Source organism: Vicia villosa, linkage group LG5, assembly GCF_029867415.1.
Source record: "Vicia villosa cultivar HV-30 ecotype Madison, WI linkage group LG5, Vvil1.0, whole genome shotgun sequence".
Classification (NCBI taxonomy): Eukaryota; Viridiplantae; Streptophyta; class Magnoliopsida; order Fabales; family Fabaceae; genus Vicia; species Vicia villosa.
Window position 1 is genome coordinate 128482409 of NC_081184.1, and position 15858 is coordinate 128498266.

Consider the following 15858-nt stretch of genomic DNA (forward strand, 5'->3'; position numbering starts at 1 on the left):
TCTCAAGGTCTAATGCTCTTCTTGTTTTGTTGATAGATTTTTCCGTATTGTCTTCTTCTTCATTTGTCCTCTCACTATTTTTGCCCAAAACCATTATTTTCTTGTCCTTTAGGGATATGGTAGCTAGTTGTTCCAACCATGGTCCCAAGGGTTTGATTTATTTTGTTCTATGTTTGGGGATTGTGTGCGGTTTTACAATGATCTTCATAGTGCCTTATGAAGCTACTTTTAAAGTTGAACATGGGTAACTTTTCATACGTGAAATTGATATATGTTACTCCATTAGATTTGTTTCTAACATACATCTATAGTTTGATAGGATCATGTATCCTCATTTTAACCTTCACCTTCACAATTGATGTTCTGTATAGCATGTCAGACAAGACTATTTCGTAGCTTTCACCAGATTTTTCCCCATCTTCATACACATCTGGGGGATTTTCCCATTTATAGGAAGATCCCATATTTAAACTCATATGGGAGCCCTATTGAATTCCATCTCATTTAAGGGAGTTAGGTCATTCCACTCATGGAGAATGAGCCAAGAGTTCTTAATGATACATGGATTATCTTTTAGGATGCGGTTGTAGTCTTCTTTCTTTTTTCTATTATTATCTTAAACACGACTAGTTCCAATTATAACATAACCAAGTTTAGGGGATTGCACGATATATTGGCTAGAATTGCTTGTATAAACCCTCTATGCATGAGATTTTTAGTGATCATCTTGCCCAAAATGCTAATCTGGACCAATTCTTGTATTTCTTGAATTTCCTCCTCTTCATAGACGAAAAACACAAGCTCTAGTTCTTCCACATTCTAGTTTGGGTTTTTGATTTAGTCATCAACATGGTTCCTACATAATTTTTGGAAATTGTTTTGATTTCTGTTTGGAATTTCGATTTCTAGAGTTTTTTTATCTATTTAGTTTGTTAATAATGTTTATTTGATTTTTTTATTGTAGGTGTTGAAAGTATTTATTTTTTTGTTTGGTGGAGTAGTTTCCACGATTGGTGCCAGAGCTTGTTCCTATGTGCTTCCAATTCAGTTTAGTTTCCAATTCATTTTTAGTTTTTATCTTCTAATTATATCCCTAATTAATATTTCTAGTTTTTTTATAAGAAAGAGGGTCGAGGCTCAAGAAACGAAAGAAACTACAAAATCAAATTCACCCCCTGTTTTGATTTCTGTTTGGAATTTCGATTTCTAGAGTTTTTTATCTGTTTAGTTTGTTAATAATGTTTATTTTATTTTTTTTATTGTAGGTGTTGAAAGTATTCAATTTTTTGTTTGGTGGAGTAGTTTCCACGATTGGTGTCAGAGCTTGTTCCTATGTGCTTCCAATTCAATTTAGTTTTCAATTCATTTTTAATTTTTATCTTCTAATTATATCCCTAATTAATTTTTTTTTTATAAGAAAGAGGGCCGAGGCCGAAGAAATGAAAAAAACTACAAAATCAAATCCACCCCCTATTTTGATTTTTGTTTGGAATTTCGATTTCTAGAGTTTTTTTATCTATTTAGTTTGTTAATAATGTTTATTTGATTTTTTTATTGCAGGTGTTGAAAGTATTCAATTTTTTATTTGGTGGAGTAGTTACGATTGGTGTCATCTATGTGCTTCCAATTTAGTTTAGTTTTCAATTTATTTTTAGTTTTTATCTTCTAATCATATCCCTAATTAATATTTCTAATTTTTTTATAAGAAAGAGGGCCGAGGTCCAAGAAAAAAAAACTACAAAACACATGTTTTACTTTTTCTTGTAATATTGCTTCTTAATCTGAGGTTTATTGGGAATCATCTTCTTAGTTCAACTTTTGAATTTAAATTATTATTATTTTTTTTGTAAAAGTTTATTTGTTTTAGTTTTTATAAAATGATTTCTATATTCTTATTTATATTTAATGTAGAAGAAAATTATAAAGAAATCTTTCATAAAAGTTTCAAATAAAAATTTGGTTAAAATAATTATTTTTAAAATGTTATTAAAATATTTTATCATTTTATTAAAAAAAATTAATATTAAAATTTCAAAAAAATTACTTAATTTTGAATCTATTTTAAATAGTTTTTCATAAAAATCATTTTTAGCTCGGTTGATATTTCACGTGGGGTTTCTGAGAGCTATAGTTTTAGACTTACTTGATGAGTGAGTACTATAGCTAGCTACCTATCTAGAGAACGTTCGGCGCCGAGAGAAAATGAATTTGGGGAAAAGCAATTTCTAGGGTTCGTCTGCAATTCAAGAATATGGAGGTTCAAGATTTGGTTCCAGAAACCAGAGTAGGAATTGTTGCTGCCTCTCCATGTTCAGAGCAACTCTCTTCTCCTCAAGCTATTCCTGCTACACCGGGAATGAAGCCTCAAAACTCTAAAACCTCTGCTCAGAATTCCAAATCTTTTGCTCAGGTCCTTAAAGGTGTCTGTGACATCCCTCTCTCACAGCTCCCTAATCCGGTCATAAAAGGGGATCGTCCCTCCATCACAATTCCAGAGGATGAATATGAAGCTGGCATTGCTGAATGTAAAAATAATCTCCTTGGCAGAGTTCTTTGGCCAAAGGGGTCGTCTCCTCTAACCGTTCTCGCTCTTAAAGAAAAACTAATTCCGCTCTGGCCTGATGTGAAGAACTGGGGAATGCTGTCTCTGGGGAAAGGCTACTACGAATTCACTTTTTCCAGCACCGAAGATATGAGAAGGTTCCGTGCCTCGGGGGCCATCAAATTACACCCTGGGTCCTTGAAATTGTTTGCTTGGACGAAAGATTTCAATCCAGCTTTGCAGAACAACACTTCAGCGCAAGTGTGGGTCAGATTTTTTGGGCTATCCCAGGAGTATTGGAGACCGAGAATACTATTTGCCATCGCAAGTTGCGTTGGAACTCCCATATGCATTGATGCGGCATCCTCCAAATCGAGAGTCGACCGTACGTTTGGACAATATGTTCGAGTTCTCATTGATATGGATCTGACTAAGCCTCTAAACCATAATATGCTGGTAGAAAGATCTGGTTTCGCTTTTTTCGCAGATATAGAATATGAAAACTTGCCTCTGTTTTGTGAGCATTGTAGGAAGTTGGGCCATGGTATGCAGGATTGTAAGATGTTGCAGAAACAGGCTGCACCCCTGGTTCCTAAGGCCAAAGTAATTTATGTCCAGAAATCAAAGCCATCTGATGTTGCTTCTGACAAATGTGATAATGTGAATGAGGAGATGTTGCCCAAGGCTCCGGTTCTCCCCGCGGCGCCCATCTTGGAGCCAAATCCTATGAATTATATTTCGCAACCCCCTGATGATTCAGGATCTCAACTCTCAGAATTTGTAGGTCCTACTCAAGTTGAAGTGGATAGAGGCAAAGTTGTTCAAAATGAAGATGCTATTCCCTTACATAACTCTTGGGCTGATATTGCAGATTTTGAAGAAGAACAAGTGCACAATGAAGGTGCTTTTTCTAATGCGGTTTCCATCCTAAAAAAGAAGCAAGCAGCTAGAAACAAGACGAAATCAAACAATCGGTCTCAAGCAGGACCTTTTATGTCATCCTCATGAAGTGCCTATATTGGAACATTAGGGGTGTGGCTAATGCTCCTTCTAGATTAGCCTTAAAGAGACTGATTAAACTTCACAATCCTGACTTTTTATTCATTGCCGAACCGAAGATGGATTTTGCAAATTTTCCTACTAATTGGTTCCATAAATTAGGTTTCAAACCTTTCTCTATAAATAATTTGGTGCATCCCTCCCTTTGGGGTTTCTGCAGCTTAGATTTATATCCTAATATTATCTCTGAATCTGATCAATTCTTTGCTTTCTCTTTATCTTTTGACAATGTTCTGATGGCAGTAGCTGTAGTTTATGCTTCTACTAATATCATTAAAAGGAGGGAGCTTTGGAAAGATCTCAACACCTTACAATCTGCCCATATTAGCCCTTGGTCTTTCCTTGGAGACTTCAACTCTATTGTTGGTGCTCATGAGCACAGAGGTAGGAACAGCCCTGCGAAGAAACCTTGTCTGAATTCAAGAATTGGTCTGATTCTAATAATCTCATACATTTTCCTACCATTGGAGCGAAATTCACTTGGTCTAATAAACGAGATTTTCCAATTTCGGTTGAAAGAAGACTTGATAGGTGCATTGGGAACCTCTGTTGGATTGACTCTTGCAGCCGTTTGACTGTGTCTACCTTAGCCAAAGTTTGTTCTGACCATTATCCCCTGATGTTGGAATTTCACATTAACTCAAGTAAGTCGGTTGCTCAATTAAAATTCCTGAGTGCTTGGACACTGCATGATCAGTGCAGAACCCTCATTGAATCGCTGTGGTCCCAAGAGATTATTGGTTGTCCAATGTTTGTTCTTAGTAAAAAGCTTCAATTGCTGAAAAGAGATCTTAGAAGCTGGAATAGAAACATCTTTGGGAATGTTACTAATAATGTTAGAGCTGCTGAAGACAAACTTCAATCTGTCCAAGACCTTATCCAAATTGATGGCAGTAACGAGAACCTCAAAAAGCGAGAGATTGAAGCTCAAGATATTCTTACAAAGGCCTTAGTTATGGACGAGCATTTTTGGAGGGGAAAATCTAGAATCAAGTGGCAGCTAGAGGGGGATCGCAATACTGGTTATTTTCATCGCATTTCCAAGATCAAGCAAAAATTTCGGCCTATATCTATGCTTAGAGATGGAGATACCATGCTAACTGATTCTAAGGATATTACGGCTTACGCGGTTAATTATTTTGAAAATCTTTTTTCCACTAACAATGCTCTTGTGCAGGATTTTAAAGTGGTGGATGATACTATCCCTCCCTTGGTGGATGAAAATACCAATGCCATTCTGACGTTGATGCCTTCTATGGAGGAAATTAAGGCTGCGGTTTTTAATTTGAATAAAGATAGCGCACCGGGCCCAGACGGTTTTGGAGCGGTTTTCTACCAGACATATTGGGATATCATCAAGGGCGACGTGTCAAGGGCTGTTTTTCAATTCTTTTCTTCTGGATGGGTGATGCCTGGTTTCAACTCTAATACTCTTATCCTTATCCCTAAAGTTACCGGTGCCAATTCTCTTGATCAGTTCCGGCCAATAGCGGTTTCCAACTTCAAGTTCAAGCTTATCTCCAAGATTATTGCGGATAGGCTCGCGGCTATCATGCCTTCTCTTATTTCTCCGGAGCAGAGGGGTTTTATCCATGGGAGGCATATCCACGACTGTATCGGTTTAGCTTCGGAAGCTTTTAATATGCTGGACTCAAAGGTTTGGTGTGGGAACTTGGCATTCAAGGTGGACATTGCAAAGGCTTTCGACACGCTCGATTGGAATTTCTTGCTGAAAGTCCTTCAAAATTTTGGCTTCAATAGTACTTTCTATGGGTGGATTAGCAGTATCCTTAATTCTGCCAATCTCTCCATCAATATCAATGGTGCTCTTAGTGGTTATTTCAAGTGCTCCCGCGGTGTTCGGCAAGGTGATCCGCTGTCCCCACTGCTTTTTTGTCTCGCCGAAGAGGTTCTTAGCAGGCTGCTCCAACAATTAGTCTCCACTCACAAGCTAGATCTTATCAAAGGGCCTAATAACTCTCTGGTGCCGTCTCACATTCTGTATGTGGATGATGTGCTCATTTTTTTGTAAAGGTAAAATTTCAAATGTCAAAACTCTCATCTCTGTTTTTTCAAGCTTATTCCGCAATCTCGGGTCAAGTGGTAAATTGTAATAAATCTTTCATTTTTGGAGGAGCTATGTCAGTTTCTAGGCTGAATATTATGGCTGCGTTATTCGGTTTCAAGTTAGGCTCTCAACCGTTCTCTTACCTTGGAATCCCAATTTTCAAAGGCAAACCGACTGTTTCCTTTTTACAGCCTATAGCAGACAAGCTCATTAGTAAACTGTCAGCTTGGAAAGGCTCCCTTCTATCCTTTGCTGGTAGGGTGGAGTTAGTGAAGTCCTCTATTCAAGGGATGCTTTTTCATAGCATGTCCATATATTCGTGGCCGGTTTCTCTTATCCGTCGTATTGAGAGGGCGATTAAGTGTTTCATTTGGAGTGGAGAATCCTCTAAAAGCAAGGTAATTGCAGTAGCTTGGAATGATATGTGTCTTCCTATTGTTGAGGGCGAGCTTGGGTTGAGATTGATTTTTAAGCTTAATGAAGCCTTAAATCTCAAGCTGGCCTGGGTGCTTCTTACGTCGTCGGATTCTTGGGCTGTCCTTATAAGACAGAGAGTTTTGAGAAAAAATAGGATCATTAAGCATCATATATTCTCTTCCATTTGGTCCAGCGTCAAATCGGAGGTGCCCACTGTTTTTGCTAATTCTTCTTGGTGCCTGGGAAACGGTGCGGATATCAGCTTGTGGTTTGATAATTGGAGTGGTGATCCACTGTTTAGAAGCTTCGACGATCCAATGTCGATTTCGGATCAAAAAGTCAACAGCATAATCGTTAATGGCAAATGGGACTTTTCAAAAGCTGACACTCCTATTCCTCCCTCTCTGCAATTGCAAATATCTAAGTGTTACATCCCTTTAGATAGTCTGCAAGATAGGAGAATATGGACTCATTCTCAGTTTGGTGATTTACCTGTTGGTCTTGCTTATAAGTTTAAACGGCACAAAGGCAATACGAAAGAGTGGTGGAGATGGATATGGGCCAAAACAATTCCTCCATCAAAATCTTGTATGGTTTGGAGGCTCTTGCATCGAAAGGTGCCTACGGATGAACAATGGAGACGTAGGAACTTCGCTATGGCTTCCAAATGTGTCTTATGCGACGCGAATGAAGAAACAGATCAACATCTTTTTTTTGACTGTGCTTATGCTTCTTTTCTTTGGAAATGGCTGCAAAACAAGCTTAATCTTTCCTTCCCAATCTCCGGTTGGCCCGATATTTGGAACATTTGTCGAAGGACTGTTGCGGCCCAATGCAAGACAGTTTCAACGGCGGCTTTCATCCTCATTCTCAATGCTATTTGGACGGCAAGGAACAAGGTTAGATTTCAAAACATTTTCTGTTTGGTTGATTCTTCCATCTCTTATATTCATGCTGCAATTTCCATGGCGGGGAACTATTCTACTGCTACTTCTTTTGTTAATATGGAAGACTTTGTGATTATCAAGAGGTTCAATGTTTCTATTCGTCCACCTAGAGCGCCAAATATTTTGGAGGTTATTTGGAAACCCCCTCCTAAAGATTGGCTTAAAATTAACTGTGACGGCGCTGCTATTTCTTCGGGTCTCGCTGGTTGTGGAGGTTTAGTTAGAAACAGTGATGGTATTTTTTTGGGAGCTTTCGCTTCTGGTTTGGGTGAAGCCAACTCTCTCACAGCCGAACTCTATGGTGCTATTCTTGCAATTGAGTTCGCCTTTGCGAGAAATTGGAATAATATTTGGTTGGAGACAGACTCGACAGCAGTAGTCAAGGCTTTCAACTCTCCGCTCAAAGTTCCTTGGCATATTAGGAATAAATGGTTGAATTGTATAGATATAACTTCTAAATGGAATTTTATGGTTTCGCATATTTTTAGGGAAGGAAACAGTTGTGCAGATGCCCTCGCTAATCATGGGCTATCTTTACCTGACTATTCTATTTTTTCCTCTATTCATGTTTTCTTAATGGCTGATTTTGTTAAGAACCGGTTAGGTATGCCGTTTTTTCGATTTGTATCTTCTTAATAGGGTTTTGGTTTGATCCCCCCATCCTTTGTACCAGTTTTTTTGTTTCAATGCATCTTCATTTAAAAAAAAAAAATCATTTTTAAAATACAACATTTTTGAAGAATTATAATTTCAAGTATATTTTATTATTCAATAATGTATGTTTATATTAGGTTTTTTCTTCACCCACCTCCTAACCTTCTTGCCCACCCCTGGTGAATTTACCACAATACCCCTTGTTTCGGAAGTTCATTTCCGAAACGGTACTTTTTTTTGGAAAAAAGGTGTTTTCGGAAATGAACTTCCGAAAACGTGTTTTTTTTAATATAAAATATTGATTTCGGAGATGCATCTCCGAAATAAAGTCACTTTTCAGAAAATGTGGTGTTTCGGAAGTTCATCTCCGAGCGCACCCCCCTTGGAGGAATTCGGAAATGCACTTCCGAAAATAGGTCTGGACAGAAGAACATGAACAATTCGCTTTATTTAATCGGGTGAAAATTACAACGATAATATTACATAAAATTAAAGTTACATATTGTTAAACACGGGTAGGTGGGGATGAGAGAGTGGTGGGGAGAAAAAAAGGCTTCCAAATTTCAAAAGGTTTATTTATTATTTTAATAAAAATACGTACAACTGAAAGTAACAAATGACGGAGGAGGTGTAACCGGAGCCGAAACATATGACGGAGGAGGTGGATGTCCGGAGGAAGAAGACCCGGAGGTACGTCCACCGCGAGACAAAGGAGCAAATCAATGTAAGCTATAATTTATCATTATCATCAGGGGACGTCATTACAAAAAATTGGAAAAAAAATCTTATTATTTTTAATCTTGATTTTTTAGAAATGACGTCCCCAGATGATAATCATAAACTATAGCTTACATTGATTGGCTACTTTGTCTCGTGGTGGACGTATCTCCAGTTCTACTTCCTCCAGACATCCACCTCATCCGTCATATGTTCCGACCCCGGTTACCACTTCCAAAAACTAACATGATAAATCCAATACAAATACACTGTGCGATACAATCCGAAATCAGAACAAAACAAAACAAAAACATGTTATTCTGCCCGACGAGCGTTACAAAATACACATCAAACAAAAAAAAACACGTTATTCTTCCCGACGAGCGAACTCCTCCGAATGAAGATAATTATACCAATCCTCATCCCACTCAGTCTCAGAACCATCAGCGTTGATCACGACTCTCACGCCTGAAGACTGAGCTTGAGCATCCGGGCCCCGGGCCCCCTAGGAACGAGAAGTAGAGCCGGTCGAAACCTTCTTCTTCTCCTTCACCTCCTTCACCTCCTTCACCTCCTTCACCTCTTTCACCTCTTTCTTTGAAGAATCCTTTCTTCCCTTAGCGCCCTCTCTAGAAGACATGTTCCTGTAAACAATTGAAATCGATTAATATGCGAGACAAAATAAAAAACAAAAAAATTTGAACTTCTGATATATTTCGGAAGTTCATTTCCGAAAACTGGGATGGAGGTGTTTTCGGAAATGAACTTCCGAAACACCCCTGCGATGCAATTTCCTGCAACTTCCATGGCAGACCCCTAAATCAACCTTCAAACCAAATCAAAATGCTTCTAAACAACCTAAATACTACTAACAACCTAGCCATATATCATTTATGCAATTAAAACCCTAAATAACATGCATTTGAATAATAGATCTAAAAATTTCAAAACTTACAAAGTGTTAGGATTGAGGGCTTTTGAATGTTGTTTAGCAGTGTGATTGGAGCCTTGATGCAGCTTTGGAATTCTGTTTGCACAAATTTTCGCCTCTGCCACTTTTTGTTTTGATTTAGGGTAAATGATTGGGGGAGGGGGAGTGTTTTGATAAATCTGCAGAAATCGCAGTATTTCGGAAGTGAACTTCCGAAATAATTGTTTCGGAAATGAACTTCCGAAGTAAGTCAATTTTTTTAAAAAAACACGCTTTCGGAAATGAACTTCCGAAGCAGGGATAGTTTTGGTTTTTCGCAGGAGGTGACCACCCATAGGGAGGTGGGTAAAGAAATTTTCTTATATTATATATTGTTAAAATTCGTCTTTCAATATATAAAAATAAAATTTAAAATATTTTAAAAAATGTTCTTATAAGACCTATTTTTGAAAATATGAAGAAAAAAAAAATTTTAAGTTAAAACAAATAGACACTAAATCTTATTTGTGAATTGTGATTCAACTTCAAAAGAATCTATTTGTGTCCCAGTTTGTCTAATATCTTGTGTTATGTATAGATACCAACACCTTTGATTCCAAAACATATTTTGGATAATTGGATACAGTCCAATACACTGAAATGACTTCTCAAATAAATAATTCAGTAGTACTAGTATAAGTTTACGAGGAATCTCTAGGGTCGGTTTGGCCATACGCTATTTCTCATTCCAAACGTGCTCCACGTTTACTCTAATTAATCAGAATCACAAAATGTAAGGGTTCACCTTAAAATATGTTTCCAAATGACCAAATCTCTAATGTTGAGAAAGTAATAATATACGTCCTTTAATCCGTAGTTTATGAGGTCTAAATTTATTTATTTTCTTTATTTATTTATAAACAGGAGACATCTCCTTCAAAGTGGGCATGACAAGAACCGGAAAAAGACGATTAAGTGTTAGGTGTGAACTTATAAAGGAGCCTAGGTGAATCACAGCCTCTTTTTCTCACCCTTTTAGATGATTATCCCCAAAGCTTTAAAAAACATGTATTTTAAAGATTAATTTATGTAAAACTGATAGAATAATTTGAAATTCAAATGTATCAAAATTTTGATGGGATGGATAAAGAACAATAACAATTATTCAAATAATTTCAAGCAACAAAAGTTATAATAGGTGGTTACATAGATACAATTGTTTATATAGTTAAATCAAACCGATTTATGTCTCGAGAAGAGAAAAAATTATTACAAAAAATTATAATATGAGATAAAAGATAGCATTTGATGTTCTTATATTAAAATTTATTTGTAATTCAAGTGTTTCTCAATTTTTTAAACTTTCAATATAAAAATCACACAAATCTAAGGTGTGTAAAATATTTCTCAAATCTTTTTGATAATAACAAAATGCTGACAAATCTCAAAAATATAATTCTATAAATTTCTATCATTTTCATCTCATACAGATCGCTACCTTAGGTATCACACATGCTAACAACAAATGAGATAGGATCATATTTATAATCTGCAAATAATAATGGGATGGGATTAAGATATGACCCATTAGCGAACGAATTCGAGAACAAGTACGAGACCCTTTTTGACTACCGCTGTCACCCAACCTCTGACCCGCCGCGAGTCGGTCAGACTTTGTTGTCTCCACCATTCAGACTCCATCGACCACCGCCAAACCTTGTCGTTGTGCCGCCATATTGTCTCCACCCCTCTAATGGTTCGGCTTTGCTGGCTGTTATCATGCCTCAGCCACCATTTCATAAAAAAAAATAAAAAAAAATTAATGAAAACAATTTTCTTTCTCTCTTTTCTCACTTTAGATTTTAAGGAGCATTACAATAATTCTCCTCATTGACTTCAAATTTATGATGATATCAATTTAACTATCAACCGACTTGCTACTATCTCCAAAGCTTGAATCACTCTTCAACAAATTTGATTAAGTTCAAACCATGATACACAATCTCTAATCTTCAATTTCACTATGATTATCTTCAACCCTAAATTGACTTGAGCGTTTGAGTGATAAACATGCAGGTAGCCCCCCGCCTGAACCGTTGTAACAAATATTAGCAACACCAATTCAAGATCGACGTCGATTAACAACACTTATTCAAGATCAACGCCTCTAGTTCAAGAAACATTGTGATTGCAACCTCCAATCCACGGAGTCGCATCATTGAATCCCATCAGAAAGCTTTGATCCGTCGTAGTTTCTGTAATCCTCTGCATTTCTAGTTCCTAAACAGAACAACATTGAACCAGTATATATCCAGGTGCATTCTCTTATTATCTTACTCTCCCTCCCTCTCCCTTCTCTCTATCTATCTCTATCGATTATTTAGAATTGTATGCTCGCGTTTGCTGTTAAGATTAATCATTTTATCTAGAATTGTATGCTTTATAGGTTTATTGCATTCATAGTCTTAATTTGTAAAAGATTTGGTTTGATTAAAATTGTATTTCTAAATAATCGATTTATCGATTAATTTGTAAAGAAATGATATTAGCTTTGCTTCTAATTTATTTAATTGTGAAGTGAATCAACACCTTGTTTGAAGCTTTAAATTTTATTCAATACATTGTCTATATCTCTATTCCACGTATTTTGTGTTTGTGTAATACGACAATTGTCTTCTAATAGATCAAAACCATTTCAAAATAATTATTGACCATATTCGTTTTCGTTTGCGAAATCTAATTTTAAAAATTGAAAAGAAAGGAATTTTTAATTTTCTATTCAACCCCCTCTCTAGACAAATTAATCTATATTCAAACCAATAACTCCCAAGTTATAGCTCTCCCAAACAACGTAAACACATAATCTGATAGGGATTTTTTACTGCCTACATTACTTGCATAGTTTGAACCAAAAAAAGCCTCCAAAGTATATTCCTCTTGAATTTACTTATTGTACTTTAAAGCATTTTTAGAGTACTTTTCAAATACCTTAACACCTACTTCAAAGCTTCCTCATGAACTTGGCCATGATGAAGGCGTGTGGTGAATCAATCAACGATTTTCAACAGATTAAGAAAGTGTTAAGATCTTTGACTTGAAATTTTGATTATATTGTAGTGTCAATTGAAGAGTCCAAGAATCTAGCTGAGATAAAGTCGGAAGAACTTCAAGCTTCACTGGAGGCTCATAAGATGAGGTTGAAGTAAAGGAACTCATAAATGGAGAAGGTGGCTGAACAGGAACTACAAGCAAGATTCACCAAGAAATTTGGAAAAGAGAAGCCAAAGCAGGGAAATAATCTTGCTAATGATGAGAAGTCAAGCAAAAATTCAAAGAATCACACTGAATCATCCAAGAAAGGTATGAGCAACAAGTATTCTAGAAAGAAAGTTGACATGAAGGAGGTGCAATGCTATAATTGTCAAGGATTTGGCCATTATGCTCGAGACTGCCGAAGAAATAAGGAAGCACGAGCAAAAGATAGAGATGAAACGTAGTATGCACATGGTGGAGATAATGATTCTAATGATGTGTTACATATGGCCAACACTCATTCAAACACTGAGCGAACCAACCTGTGATACCTGGATTCATGATGTAGCAACCATGTGACTGGTAATAAAAAATGGTTCGCCAAGTTAGATGAATCAGTTAAAAAGGTTCTAAAGTTTGCTTATGGCAGGCACATCACATCATGTGGAAAAGGAGACATATCTGTGGTGAGAAAGGATGGTCAAAAAGCTAACATCACTAATGTATTGTATGTTCCTATGATGAAAAGTAATTTGATAAGCATAAGTCAATTACATGCAAAAGGGTATAACACGAAGTTGGAAAATTATCAAATAAAGGTTCATAATGGTAAGGGAAGGTTGATTCTGAAAGCACCATTAGAAGACAACAAGACCTTTAAAGTAGAGATCAAAACGGTTGATCATCAATGTCTTGCTTCAACTATAAAAGAAGACAAAAATTGGCTATGGCACCACATGTATGGACATCTAAACTTCAAAAGTTTAGGAATACTCAACCAGAAGAAGATGGTGTATGGCTTACCTTAGGTAAAGGAACCAAGTCAGGCGTGTGAGGAATGCTGCAAAGCACAGAAAGCTAGAAAAGCATTCAAGCATGACTTTCCCATAAAGTTGAAAGAAAAGCTAGAGCTTGTTCATTCTGACATATGTGGACCTTTTATAGTTAGGTTGAATGGAGGTAAATGTTGCTTTCTAACTTTCATCGATGAATTCACCAGATATATTTGTATTTATCTGATTGAAAGGAAAAGTGAGGTATTCACAAAGTTTAAGAAGTTTAAATTGCATGTTGAGAAACAAAGTGGATGCAAGCTAAAGAAACTGAGAACTGATGGTGGTAGTGATTACACCTCTAGAGAATTTTCTAAGTTCTGCAATGAGGAAGGTATAAAGTATTAGGTCATTGCACCCAATACTCCTCAACATTATGGTATAATTGTGAGGAAGAATCGAAGTATATTGGGCATGGCCAGAAGTATGTTGAAAGCTAAAGAAATGCCTAAGAGATTTTAGGGAGAAACAGTTTTGACATCAGCTTACATACTAAATAGATGGCCAAACTGAAGTTTTACTCGATCACTTTGAAGCATTTCAACAAGATAGAAATAAATTATATATGTTGTTGCACTCCAAATCAAACTATCCTCATGTTGTGGGGGCGCAATTCCTAGATACGACCTCCAAATAAACTAGCAAGTATAATTAATGGAATAAATTTGTTAGTGTAATGAAATAGAGCTAAAACAAAATATATTCTCAAAAGAATTGATAAATAGAAACCTGATCTGGCTGCATGTGATCAATTCTAAACCAATATCCTTGGAGATGGTGGTGGGGGTTATTTTGGAAGTTCATGTTGTGGATAGACCATCTAAAGGGAATAAAAATATATAAATTATTTAAAAGGAATTGAAAAAATTAAATAATGAATTTAAATTATAATTTACCTCGCAGCACAAGGATATGTTGGAGGGAGCACATATATAGGAGAAATAATAGGCATGCGTTTGAATGCCCAAACTTGAAGAAGGAAAAGACATCCTGATATTTCTTTTACTTTGTACTCTGCAGCTTTGCACATCTCCCTGTACAAGTTTGTCAAAACAGCATAACCCCAATTCTATGTACCACACTGATTAAAATCCAAAATGAATTGTGTCAATTTTGGGTGGACGTGGCTACGAGTTTTGTCAGAGAACATACTTGCCCAATGAGGATCATTATATAAATTCGAGTATATCTCATTTTATACTCTTCTGTTGAAGCGTTTGTTGGTATATTTGCTTCATTTGTGTAAATTTCTCTAATCCATGTCAATCTTACTTGGTAACCTTTTAAACAATTTCTCGGTGGCTCTATCCCTATGATGGAATGCCATACATCAGGACCTAGCTAGGTAGGACCATTTAAATTCCTACCATCAATAGGAAGGCCCATTAACATGTTAACATCCTCCAACGTGACGGTGCATTCATCAGTTGGAAGATGAAAAGTGTGAGTTTCTGGCCTCCATCGTTCTAATAATGCTAAAATTAATCGGTTGTCAGTTTGTATTTGGGGTATTATAGATACGGGGTAAAAACCTGACGTAACTATATACGGGAGGATTGCAAGATATGGCTCCACCATTTTGTGACTTCTACATTTAAATGCACTTATATATTCATCATCAAGTTGTAATAAAAAATAGTAATATTAAAAAAAATATAAACTAAAAAACTTACACGATCAATATCCTCTCTTGTATAATGAAAATTAATATTACAGAATAATATTTAATAAATAAACATAAACTAAAAAACTTACATGATCAATATTTTCTCTTGTTCCCTTGTGAGAAGAACTAACCCAAAGCAAGTCTTCCATATTTTGAGAGTGAATAGTTTTAGAGGTTAAGAAGAGAGTTTGAGTATGAGAAATGAGGAGAGTTTGAGTGTGAGAAATGAGGAGAGTTTGAGTGGTATTTATAGGAAAAATATTGGGTGGGATAGTAAATGAGATAGGTGGGTGAAAAGTAAATTGTAATTATTGAATTGGGTGGAACAATAAGTGATAGGTGGGTAGAAAATAAATTGTAATTAGTTGATTTGGGTGGAATAACAATGGCTGGCAAAATTCTCCTTCAGTACATGTGTATTGCATCAGGCACATCGCACAAAAATTTATGCGAGCGATCAAGGACAAAGACCTTCGCAAAAAGTTATAAATATGGGTAAATTATTCTCTATTTTTTAGCGTTATGCTCTTCAACTTCTAAACTCATACACAGGGTATGCGCTGAATGATTCTACATACGCTTACTATCGGAAGGAAATCCGACAAACAAACATGAAAGCTTTCAACTGGATAGAGAATCTTCCAAAAGAAAAGTGGTCGCGAGCTTATGATGGAGGAAAACTATGGGGTCACATGACAACCAATCTTGTTGAATCGTTGAACTCGATGATGAAGGAAACCAGGAGCTTCCCTATTACAACACTAGTAAAATCAACATACTTCAGGATGGGCTC